This window comes from Balaenoptera ricei, chromosome 10 (genome assembly GCF_028023285.1).
Source record: "Balaenoptera ricei isolate mBalRic1 chromosome 10, mBalRic1.hap2, whole genome shotgun sequence".
NCBI classification, from domain to species: Eukaryota; Metazoa; Chordata; class Mammalia; order Artiodactyla; family Balaenopteridae; genus Balaenoptera; species Balaenoptera ricei.
In genome coordinates, this window is record NC_082648.1 from 73,122,402 (window position 1) to 73,135,929 (window position 13,528).

The 13,528-nt window shown below is 33.1% G+C and overlaps 1 long non-coding RNA gene across 1 annotated transcript in view; it reads right to left on the reverse strand.

The window, feature by feature from the left end:
• Nucleotides 1–13,528, reverse strand: part of LOC132373446 (uncharacterized) — a 287,699-nt gene that overhangs the window by 35,949 nt on the left and 238,222 nt on the right. The gene's annotated exons all lie outside the window — the stretch shown is intronic.

Genomic DNA, 13,528 nt, shown 5'->3' on the forward strand with positions numbered 1-13,528 from the left:
TTATTTCCTTCCAGGGTATGGCAGACACTGTTGGTTACCTACCCAAGACCAATCTTCCCTGTCCCATGATAAACAATAAATGAATTTATTCTCTTGGCAACAAGAGAATAAATTCATTTATTCTCTGGATGTTCTAATTACTGGTTCTCAACAGATGGTAGTAATGTTCTTCCAGGAAGTATGAAGAATAATGTTGGCTGTCACGATTAGGTACAAGCATTTAGTGGTTAGGGATCCTGGGATCTTATACTATAAAGAATTGCTTCATGCAAAATGCCTGTATTGCCAACTGGAAACAATGGCTAAACTAATCATGGTGATCTTGTCCCACTGTGCCAGGAATGAGCATAGGGATGGGCATGTTACCCAGCTGAGGCCAAATGAAACATAAAATGAAGTCCGTTGTACACTTTAGTGATTTTTCTCCCTGGAATAAAAAAAGAGGTAGTCCTGTGAAGAGAACTCATCTTTGCTTTCAGACTCCTCCTCACTGCTGTGTGCACTCTCCTCACAGCATTCAGTAGTTGGAGCTGAGCAGCCACTATGTGATGATGAGGTCACTAACGTGATAATGAAACTAACAGGATGACAGAAAAGGATGAAAACATCGCTGAATCAATCAACGCATACCTCCGTACTTCTCAATTAACAAAGAATACATAGCCATTTGGTTATATACTGTTGGTCATGGTATCTGTCATCTGCTCTTCAAGGCATGCTGATACAATAGATATCTTGGATAAATTTGGTGTTTGGAAATAAGATATGTAAACATTGTTTAGCTATTGTTAATCCATTCTAGTGTTAATGCTTGCTTTAAAGAAGCTGTGTACTTCATTGATATCAGGCCACTGAATATTTTCCTGGCTCCTAAATATTATTAGATATCTCATTGTTATTTTATTTTTTAAGGAATATTATATGTAACGAGAGAAAATATTGTATCACTATTTAAAGGATAATGTGGGAGTACACTCATGTGTCCCTTCCTCCTCTTTTATCAGTGTTCTCCTGCCAAGAAACAGTATGTCTAAGAGCTTAAAAAAAAGAAGTAAAAAATATAATCTTTGGATGATAAATAGGGACATTAAGTAATTTAGTAAAGTGATGTAAGATCAGAAAAAAAATAGAATCATAATAAATGGCTTCCAGAAAACAGAGACTCCAACTAAGTTAGATAATAAAATTTATAATTTGAGTTCTAAACAGTTTCTTTCCCACATATTAGAAAATCTTGCTAAATTTTAAGAGCTGAGAAATAATATCATTTTGGCTTATTTTTAACAATATTTTTATTACTATCATACAATTCATGGCTTACTTATCTTTCCCAATCAATTTAAGCATTCATAAGGAAAAATGTCTTAATAGTTAAGCCAATGCACATTCAGCACATTTTAAAATCATGCTTTAAAGTAAACACAGAAAAATGGAAACTACTCTATGCACCTAAGAACTGTATATTGCCCAAAAAATAAGAGTATTGGGCTGAATTATTAAGCTTAGGTTACATATTCCAAAACTATAGTCAAGGAAAGCTCCTCCAGTAAAATTTGTGCCTTGTTATGCACAGTCAACCAAAGTAGCACTGAGCTCTTGTATTTTAAAGGTGTAGTGGCCTTCTGCATTTACAATTCAGTGCACAGTAACTATAATACCATAATAAGTCCTTGGTTTCCTTCCCCTTGAAATGTACAACACAGTTTTAAGGTGAGTGCCTTCACAACACAGACCCATCTGCTTTTTTCTCTGTGTGCTTGTTGGTAGTGAAATATGCTTGTGGAGTGTGCTAACAATATGTCTCAAAGTTTCACAAAAATAATTAAATTGGTATCATGAGTAGATAGTTAATCAAACATGCTACAGAAAAATATTATGCAGAAATACAGTCTAATCGTAGCTTTACATATTCTAAGCTGGACACTTTTATTTAGTTAGTATAATTTCCTCTCTACTAATTTTCTTAGCCCAGATTTAAATATAAAGTAAATTATTGGGTTGTGTTTATTTGTTTCCTTTGCTGTTTTTTTCTATAGAATAATTTCTCCAGATAATAACTAGTATTAAACAACAATGTTTTTGATTCTATGATGCCTTGATATAGTAAAATGAAGAGTAAATGTAAAATGAGTAAAAGAATAAAAGAGTAAAATGTAAATCTTTATTTTCAACTCTTGGATCTAAAAAATGGATGCATTTTAGACTCATTTGGGACATATTTTTAGATATTGATGGCTAGCTCCCATTCCAAAAAATTCTAATTAATTGTTCCAGACTGAAGCATGTCTGTCATTACTTTTTAAAAGCATTCCAGGTGATTCTTATGCACTGCCAAATTGAGAACCTTTGACCAAAAACCTATTCATTTATAATCATTCACTTTTATAAATAAATGCTTAGAATCAAAGAATTTGTAGCATAAAGACTTGAAGAATATCAAGTTTCACACATCTTAAAAGACTGATTTTCCATTGCATATTTTGGTGAAAGGACACTGTTGCAATTGACCACCAGCAGGAAATTGACTCTACTGGCAATTATCTAGATGCCCACCCATTATTTAGCTCACACTCACATTTTTACATGTTATCCATATTTTAAGCATCTTTTCCTCAAAAGAAAACACCATAGCTGTTTGTTTCATTGGAGTATGTAGCATGCAGGAAAGCAAAAGGTGGCAGATGGGGCAGAGAGAAACAAAGCTACAGTATCATGCTACATACTTTGCTACTATGTAATTAATTATCCCTTTAGTGTAAAGGAAACTAGAATTAATTGGCTCTACTCATGAAAGATTAAAGTATATCTGTAGCAATTTATACCAGCCTTCACTATTATAATAAAAATATCTCTGTGACATTGTATTCTGTGGTTTTCCAGCAGTATCTTTGCCTACTTATTTGTGTGATTTCTGGCTAGTCTTTCCTCTCTCTCTCTTTTTTTTTACACACAGATATTCCTTGGCATGTACTCATTAACTTGCTCTTCCTAAGCATTTTTCAAAGTGCAGTTTGAAGACCCGCTTGTACCCAAAATACCAAAACCTACGTATTTAAAAGCTTCAATCAGACATAATGAATAAAAATCCTCAAGGATTGATGGCTGTTTTAAAATTATTGTTATTATATTGATTATTATACTCGTTAATCTTTTAACACACTATTTGTGTTAGCAGTATCAAATCGCCCACTGTCATTTCTGCTTTACTCATTATAGCACTTTTCATATTATATTGAACTTATTCAAAATACAGAAGAATTTCATGGGGAGCAAGAAATGCATTCCTTCCTCTATATCCCCAGCAACTAGCATGGTACTTTGTTCATATTAATATACGTGTACAGAATAAAGGAATGGTTCAATAAAACAATCACCTTCATGCTCATTTAAGCTCAAAAGATAAGTCAATATGTTTGCATCCAAAATTCTGTTTTAAACCATCTTTATATTTACTGTTTTCCCCAGTTTATATGCTTTTGTCTCATACCCACCTCTCTCTTGGATTTTTTCCCCCTGGATAATGAGTCACTGATTAAAAGTTCATAAATCAGCCCATGGACCAAGTCAAACCAATCCCTATCTATATCTGGTGTCTATTTTATTTCTACTAGCAAGCACATAAAGGATGAAATAAAACTATATTTGTAGATGATATGATTATTTATGTAGAAAATACCAAGAAATCTACAAAATGTAGAACTAAAAAGTGAGTTCAGATGATGCGAGATAAACATACAGAAATAAATTATGTTTCTATATACTAGCATGTGGACACTAAAGTTAAAAATACAACACCATTGATAATAGGGGAGGTTATGCGTGTGTGGGAGCAATAGATATATGGGAAATCTTTATACCTTCCACTCAATTTTGAGAGCCTTACATTTTTCTATAAAAATAGTCTTTAATTACAAAAAAAATACCACTTATAACTGTTCAAAAATATTTAGGTATACGTGCAACAAGATGTGCACAGAATTTATATAATAAAAATTATACAAGACTATTGAAAGAAATAAAAAAAGATGTAAAAAAGTGGAGAGAACTACTATAATACTATTCCAAAATTGATTAGGAAAGGCAAAAGAGCCAGAATGCCTAAAGCAATTTTGAAAAAGAACAATTAGGTGGGAAAAACCAGTCCACTGATTTCAAGATTCAATATATAGGTATTTAATATCAAAGTGTGGTATACTGGCAGAGGGATAGACATATAGATCAATGGAATAGAAGAGACAGCCCAGAAATAATTCAAATAGATATATCTTACCAATTTTTTACAAAGTTGTAAAAACAATTCAATGGAGGAAAAAGTGGTTTTCAACAAATGGTTGAACAATTGGACATACGCAGTACCCCCCGCAAAAAAAATTAACTCTAACTTAAGTCTTATATCTTAAACAAAAATTAACTCTAAATGGATCATAGACTTAAATGTAAAATATGAAACTATATGAAACTTTTAGAAAAAGATATAGATGAACATATTTGGAATCGAGAACTACTCAAAAAGTTCTTAGATTTGACACTAAAAGGATGATCCACAAAAGAAAATATTGATAAGCTGGACTTAACCCAAAGTAAAAACCTTTGCTCTGTGAAATTACCTATTAAGAGGAAGAGAAGTTTGAAAGTGAAAGAAAATATGTGCAAACCACCTATTTGACAAAGAGGTAGTATCTAAAATATATAAAGGACTCTCAAAACTCAGCAGTAAAAAGCAAGCAATGCAATTAAAACATGAACCAAAGACATTAAGAGACATTTCACTGAAAGTTATATACAAATGGCAAGTAAGCACATAAAAAGATGCTCAACATCATTAGCAATTAGAGAAATGCAAATTATATTACTACACTACTATCAGAATGGCTAAAATGAAAAACAGTGACAGAACTAAATGCTGCTGAGTATACAGCAAAATTTGTCATTCATACATTGTTGGTGGGAATGTAAAATGGTACAGGCTGTCTGGAAATGTTTGGCAGTTACTTTAAAAACTAGACATGCAACTACCATACAACCAAGCAATTAAATCTTAGGCATTTAATCAGAGAAATTAAGACCTAAGTTTATAAAAACAAACAAACAAGTTCTACATGAATGCTATATCAGCTTTATTTATAATAGTTTAACCCAGGGTCCATAAATGAGCAAGTAAACAAACAAGGTACAGCTTTAATGTGGATACTTAGCAATAAAGAAGAATAAACTATTGATACATGGAACAACCTTGTTGAATCTCCCAGGATTTTAATGCTGAATGAAAAAAGCCAAGTCCAAAAGGAAACATACTGCATTATTCAGTTTATACAACATTCTCAAAATGACAGACACACAGATGTAGAGAACAAATGTATGGACACCAAGGGGGGAAAGTGGCTGGAGGTGGTGGTGGTGTGATGAATTGGGAGATTGGGATTGACATATATACACTAATATGTATAAAATGGATAACTAATAAGAACCTGCTGTATAAAAAAATAAATAAAATAAAATTCAAAAACAAAGAACAAATTTAGTTCTAATTTATTTAATACTGTGCTTTAAAATATGTGACAGAATTTAATATCTTTATTAAAACATTTTTATAGGGTATATAATAAAGCATCTTTTCTCAGTATTATAATTTCAGGTGTTATATACCAAATTATAACTGAAGATGCTATCTAAGATCATAAATGTTGTTAGGATATAACTAAATGGTGTAAAGAGGAAATAATTATATCACATTTGACTATTCTTATTTATTCTAAAAAATTATGAGAATATTGAGTATGCAGAGTTCAGTATTTAGGAGGAAGAAAAGAAAGTTTGGGTAAAGTTTTTATTTGCTTAAAAATGCATACTCTATTCTGGTTCAGTTGGATTAATGTCATTTTGAAGTGGAGGTTACTAGACTTGGATATTGCTTTTTTTTTTTTTTTTAAGTTTAATCAGTTGCCATTTGGTTTAACAATCCCCTAAGGTGCAATTGGATTCAGTGTCATAAAACTGTTTATCCTGTATGAATTTGTGAATAAATCACACCTCTCACTACTCTGTAAGGTCCATTTAGTACACACTTGGTAGAAAGACAATGTTGTTCCAAGAAGATGAAGACGTATTGTAGCCTTATGTCTGCCATAAGGTTTAAACCCAACACAGAAATTTACAGCTGTTTTTTTTCTTTTTTGGAAGCACAGTGTAGTCAAGCATTAAATGTATAGTTAACAGATATCCAATAGTCACAAGAGACTTGACAACTTAAATTACTTCGTTATAATGAAGATAAATAGCAATCTAAACATGGGTACATATTGCACCCTGCAATGCAATTGACTCTAATGTGGTTGCCAGGCAACTTCCCAGGATAGATTAAAAATACTTCCTGTAATTTGATGGTAACAAGAAACACACACACACACACACACACACTCACACACACACACTTGCAGGAATAACCAAAGCTCTTGTGTTTTAAAAAATAGTGTGACCATAAAATATATTTGAATGCATACATGGGTGACATCAAAATGAAATTGTTTTATAAAATGTATGCTTCTTGGAGTGAGCCTTTAATAGAAGTATGACCTATCATAGACTTTCAATCACTCACAATATATTTAGAGTGAAACCGTTTATTTTCTGGTATAAAGTCAGTGTTCTTAGGGGATTTATATCACTGTTTGAAGAGATTTTAGTAGAGCAAATATTAACTAGAACAAAATGAAATAACTTTTCTTTTTAATCATTCATATAACTGGAATAAATGTAATGCTATTACACAGTAAACAGTATACACATATCTTCTTGTATATTTGAGATTTAAATTTTTTAAATTTTATTTTACATATTTATTTTTTGCTTTCCTAATTGGTCTATCATCTCTAGATTCTCTTTCTGAGATTCACATATATAGTCTATCATTGAAAGAAGAATTGTAACAAATTTTGGTAGGAAGGGATATATCAGAAGTAAATTCTGTAATGTTTGACTCAGAAATATCAAGCTTATTAAACTATTTTTTCTTTTTTCCTCTTTGAAGAAGCATCTAGATTGAGCTCACTCTTTACATTGTTATTCAAAAAGAAAGACAGAACTGCAGTCCCCAAAACAAAATGCCCATCTTAGACCCTTGATTATTTTTGCTGTCTTCTAAACATTATCTAGCTATTTTTTTCAAAGTTTCAGAAACTTCTTCCAGAATGGTTTATAGTTATCTAGGCTCAGCCGTTCAATGACTTTTGCAAAGAGCAGGAAAAGATTTCAGACATTTTCATTCTAATATATTTTCCTTTGATGCCTACAAATGTGTTTGCTGGTTGGGCTGCAGCAGTGTAGTAGAGATAGCAGGACTAAGCTTATGAATAGATACAGTAAACATGTAAGAAAGCAAGTGAGAGCAAAGGATTCCACTTCATCACACTGCTTTGTAATGAACTCTAAATTCTACAATACTGTTTCCATTAAGTCACTTTTTTTCTGGAAATTAGTTAATACAAATATTAATGAAGAATAACTGTAAGTTTATTCACTGGGTCAACCAAATTTATCTAAGAAATACTATGTTCTATCAATTGTGCTAGATACTAGAAATACCAATAACAACAACAATAATAATATGCCATGATAGAAGCAACTAAAGAATCCAAAGTCAAGAGAGTAATAATATTAAGGCAAATTAGCATTTATAGAATTTTTGTGTGTTCTGAGCACTTAAGATCTTTATATGCATCATATTATTTCATCATTAAAAAAACCCTTTAAAAGTTACTCTTATTATTCCTAATTTACAGGCAAGAAAACAGGGGCATAAAAATTTTAAATTTTAAACAATACCCCAGAATGGCAGAACTATTGCATAAATTTATTTTACTTCAGAGTATATCCTGTTAGGCAATGAATTTTTAAAATGCAATAGTATAAAACATTTTAGTCATGAAATATGCCTGTTCGTATTTGTGTTTAGATTGATAACTGTTTACAATGGTGTGCAAGATGTACTGAAGATCTAGAATAGAGGCAAAGAGATGGGCTATGAAGCCATTGTAATAGCCCAGATATAAGTTAGGGTATTAAACAAGTACTTTAAGTAAGAATAGGGAGATTGTGGATTAACTGCAGTAATTTCACAGATAGAACTAAAATTAATGTGGGAGGTGCTGTTGAGGAAGAGGAAACAGTGAAGGATGGCTTGACTTTTCTAGTATAAAACACTGGCCAAAACACCAAGTGAAAAGGTAATAACAAGAGGCAAAGAAGATTATTCAGAGGAAAATGAATAAAATGAAATGTCGGGCCTGAAGATAGAATGCCTAATATATTTAACACAAGCCTTTGAAACTCAGGAGAGCATACATAGCTAGAAACACCAGTTCGCAAATGACAAATTGCTAGAATTATGTTCTAAATTAGGTGAGAAGGGATGAGATCTATTGCCTGAAAGGTATGGATAGTAGACTGAGATGGTGTGGAAGTTCTCTTCTGAAAGTTTTCGTCAGCAGAAAAAGAGGAGGCAGCTGAAAGGTAGGAGACAGGCGAGATGTGGGACATTTGAGCAGATCAGAGATGTTATAAAATAAGCAATTTATGAGATTAATTTTTCATGAAAATGCAGTAAGACTGTGATGTCTTAGTATGATGTCACACCAAGGGGCCCACCTAAGTTAATGCTCATGAATTGACCATGAAACCAGTCAGCAAGGGAGATGGGAGAGGGAGGTTAGGAGAGAAAGAGAGAGACAGAGAGAGAGAAAGTGTTTTGTTCAGTAACTTTTATACTAACCAGAACTGCATATAATACACAGTTAATACCAGGCTTAACTGTCTCAAACAAGAAAGCATTTCAAGGAGGAAACTTTTCAAGAAAATGCTCAAGTTTACTCAAAGTTCTTTTTGTTTAATTTCTTTTACAAGTATTTAAGGAACAATTTGAATAAAGTACTGAGAAGAGAGATAGAAAAAGGAAGATGAATAATTTGTTAGACAGTTTCCGTGCATCTGATTTAATTTTAAGAATCAAGACCTTGAACTAAATTGACTATTGTGTGAACTAAACCTGGAGATTCTAAGAATGGATTTTAATTAGCATTAGACAAATTCTCAGACCAGGAAATCATATGCATCAATCGATAGACTGCACTGAAAGATAGATTCTTGCTTTTCATTATTCCCCTCACGAACACAGTGTTTACAATATTATACTTGTTCCGCAAAATGTAGAAAGTTAATACTATTCTCATAAGAATAATTTCAAACTCAAGAGCCTCCTTTATAAAATGCTAGGCATATATTAGCTAATTTTATTGATTTAGACAATATATGAGTTGTCAGAAAAATCCCATTTTTTAGAGCTGTAACAAGATTTCCCTAACTGTAGATGTTTTAAAACAATCATTAGTCACTTTTTTGAGCCAAAATGAATTTAGTCCATGTTGAAGATCTATAATCCTAATCATGGTGTCTTTTCTGGTTTTTCTAACTATGTACCATAATGGCTGACTGCTCAATAGGAGATTATATGTCCCGCTACAAGTGTACTTGTTATAGGGCTGTTTCACTTTGAACCAGATGGGGAGAACTGCTTATTAATTCAAGCACTTTTCCCAAACTGACATTTCCCTAATTTAATCAGTAGAAGTAGTAGCTATTTGAAGCCGAATTCGGTGTAATAAATGATTGTTCATTTTATAGGCCAAATGCCCCTTCTCCCTGCAAAGCAAATTTAACCCATAATGTGACTGAGTTCTATTTGTACTGAATCACATTGGAATTTATAACAATTATCTACGGCAAGATGCATCTTGAGTTTAAATTGGCGACGCTAGACAAAGCTCAGCTTTCTTCACCTTCTACCCCTACCCCAGCAACAGTAATGGACGAGTAATCTATGTGAAAATTGTAGGGAGGAAAAGAAATGGATGAGAGGCAAGGCGACACTGGGACCCCAATGAATTGTTTATTCTTCAAATCAGCAAAAATGAATTATGTCACTACATCAGCAAGTCTGAATTATAAAAGAGAGCTCAGTGACTGTAAGGTGCTCTAATTGGGGCAAATTTGGAATGGATCCTTGAATGACATGGATATCAGACTGCTTTTCCTCAATTATCACTCATTCTACATTTATGGATATCCATGGTATACTAGATATTATGCTAATAACTACATATAGAAAAAAAAGTACAACATTATGCCTGCGGGGGGGTGCGAGTGGAGAGAGGTGATAATTAGGTTGAGGGCATATAAACACATATGCATACAGCATATTTAAAAAGTAAGGGAATATGAGTTTGGAGTGGTAGGCAAGCTCCATAATATTTAAGACCTTGATGACAATCTAAGGTTAGAATTTGTTGCCAATAGACAATGGTGAGATCATAAATAACTTAAGATTTTTACAGCCAAGGAATGATATCCTAATATTTGAATTTTAGAAAAATCACCCTGGCAAGACTGTGAGAGGATTGGTGAAGATAACACAACTTTGAGGCAGGCAATCTATTACAGTACTTAATAAAGAATAAGAGGAAAGAAAAATGGGAGAGAAGAAGTTGGGGGGGGGGGTAGAATGAATTAAATTGTGATGATAGAGAAGAGGAGATAAATTTGAGAGACACTTAGAAGTATAAATAACATGTTATAGGAATTAATACAAATAATCTGATGTTAAGATTACTGTTTGGGAATGAAGAAAACTCTGAAAGTGGATATGACTCATTAAGTAAAAAGTATAAATGTTGGAAGAAGAGGACTAAGGATTATAACTCGACTGTACCCTAACATTTAAAAGGAATTCAGAAGAGAATTTAGTATTCTTGGAAAGAATATCCAGAGATGCAAAAGAGAAACTAACAAAAGAATGAAGGTGTCAGTATGGCAAATATTTAAAATCCTACTCAAATGTGTATTGAAATGTAGCAAATGCCAATCATTAGTAATCTTTGTCATAGCAGTTTCAGTGGAGTATTGGAGGTAAAACCCCAATTGTACAAATAGGATTTGAGAAAATATAATCAGGTGAGGGTCACTCTTAAAAAATGCTAAGCCTAGGAAAGAGAATGAAACAGAATTCTATTTAGAGTGGCAAATTAGGCTCCCATAGGAAAGGCATTTTTACTTTTTTTTCTTTTGGTATTGAGGGATATGTGTACAAATGTGCATGCTAAGGGCAAAAAATCCAAAAGAGACAGAGATTGATAATGGACTAAGAGAAAATACTAACTAAATGAAGATTGCTAATCAAAGTTAGACAGATGCAAAACCAGTTGGAAGTATATCTTATTAGGAGAAAAAAATAGGTCTTCTGCTGAGTAGAAAGAAATGTGTTATAACTTTTCAGGATAAATTACCTTTGGCGTAGATGAATTTACCTTCTGAGGGTCAATTTTTTCTTTACGAATCAGTGATTGATTTCATTATGAATGAAGTTTATCTTGAAATGGTAGAGGGCTAAGAGAGAATGCTGAAGCTTTTTTTTTTTTCTTAACTTATTATTTTATACTGCAGTATAGTTGATTAACAATGTTGTGCTAGTTTCAGGTATAAAGCAAAGTGGTTCAGTTATACATATACATGTATCTATTCTTTTTCAAATTCTTTTCCCATTTAGGTTGTTACATAATATTGAGCAGAGTTCCCTGTGCTATGCAGTAGGTCTTTGTTGGTTATCCATTTCAAATATAGCAGTGTGTATATGTCAATCCCAAACTCCCTAACTACTCCTCCCCCAAACCCTTCTTCCCTGGTAACCATAAGTTGTTCTCTAAGTCTGTGAGTCTGTTTCTGTTTTGTAAATAAGTTCGTTTGTATCATTTTTTTTTTTTTTAGATTCCACATATAAGTGATATCATACGATATTTCTCTTCCTCAGTCTGACTAAACTTCACTCAGTATGACAATCTCTAGGTCCATCCATGTTGTTGCAAATGGCATTATTTCATTCTTTTTATTGGCTGAGTAATATTCCATTGTATATACGTACCACATCTTCTTTATCCATTCTTCTGTCGATGGACATTTAGGTTGCTTCCATGTGTTGGCTATTGTAAACAGCACTGCAATGAACAATGGGGTACATGTATCCTTTTGGACCATGTTTTTCTCCGGATGCATGCCTAGGAGTGGGATTGCAGGATCATATGATAGCTCTATTTTTAATTTCTTAAGAAACCTTCATGCTGTTTTCAATAGTGGCTGCACCAATTTACATTTTCACCAACAGGGCAGGAGAGTTTCCTCCTCTCCACACCCTCTCCAGCATTTATTGTTTGTGGATTTTTTGATGATAGCCATTCTGACTGGTGTGAGGTGATATCTCATTGTAATTTTGATTTGCATTTCTCTAATAATTAGCGATGTTGAAAAACTTTTCATGTGCTTCTTGGCCATCTATATGTCTTCTTTACAGAAATGTCTATTTAGGTTTTCTGCCCATTTTTTGACTGGGTTGTTTTGATGATATTAAGCTGCATGAGCCGTTTGTAAATTTTGGAGACTAATCCCTTGTTGGTCACATCATTTGCAAATATTTTCTTCCACTCTGTGGCTTGTCTTTTCATTTTGTTTATGGTTTCCTTTGTTGTGCAGAAGATTCTGAGTTTAATTAGGTCCCATTTGTTTTTATTTCCGTTTCTCTAGGAGGTAGGTTTAAAGGGATCTTGCTGCGAATTATGTCAGAGAGTGTTCTGCCTATGTTTTCCTCTGAGAGTTTTATAGTGTCCAGTGTCACATTTAGGTCTTTAATCCATTTTGAGTTTATTTTTGTGTATGCTGTTAAAGAATGTTCTAATTTCATTTTTTTACATGTAGATGTCCAGTCTCCCCAGCACCATTTATTAGACTGTCTTTCCTCCATTGTATAGTCTTGCCTCCTTTGTCATAGATTAATTGGCCATAGGTGTGTGGGTTTATTTCTGGGCTTTCTGTCCTGTTCCATTGATCTATATTTCTATTTTTGTGCCAGTACTATACTCTTTTTTAAACTTTTTATTTTATACTGGAGTATAGCCAATTAACAATGTTGTGATCGTTTCAGGTGCACAGCAAAGCGACTCAGCCATACATATACATGTATCCATTCTCCCCCGGACTCTCTTAGTACTATACTGTTTTGATGACTATAGCTTTGTATTATAGTCTGAAGTCAGGCAGCCTGATTCCTCCAGCTCTGTTTTTCTTTCTCAAGATTGCTTTGGCTATTTGGGATTTTTTGTGTCTCCATAAAAATTTTAAGATTTTTTTGTTCTAGTTCTGTGAAAAAGAATGCTGAAGGTTTTTAAAGGACTATCACAGAGACTAGAAGAAGGGCTAGCTATAATATTATGAATTATTGACAAATGACACTGATTATCCAGTTGAGGACTGACACTACACTTGGGTAGTGGCAACAGTCTTAACAGTTTCAAAATTGCCTCCAGAACTATACAGTCACATATGTGCAGAAGAAAAGAAAGCATTTTGCCAGGTTTGGGGGCAGGGAGTTTACTAAATTCGACCTTGTAGAATAACAAGAACAAAACTATGGGCATTGTTGACACAGTGTTTG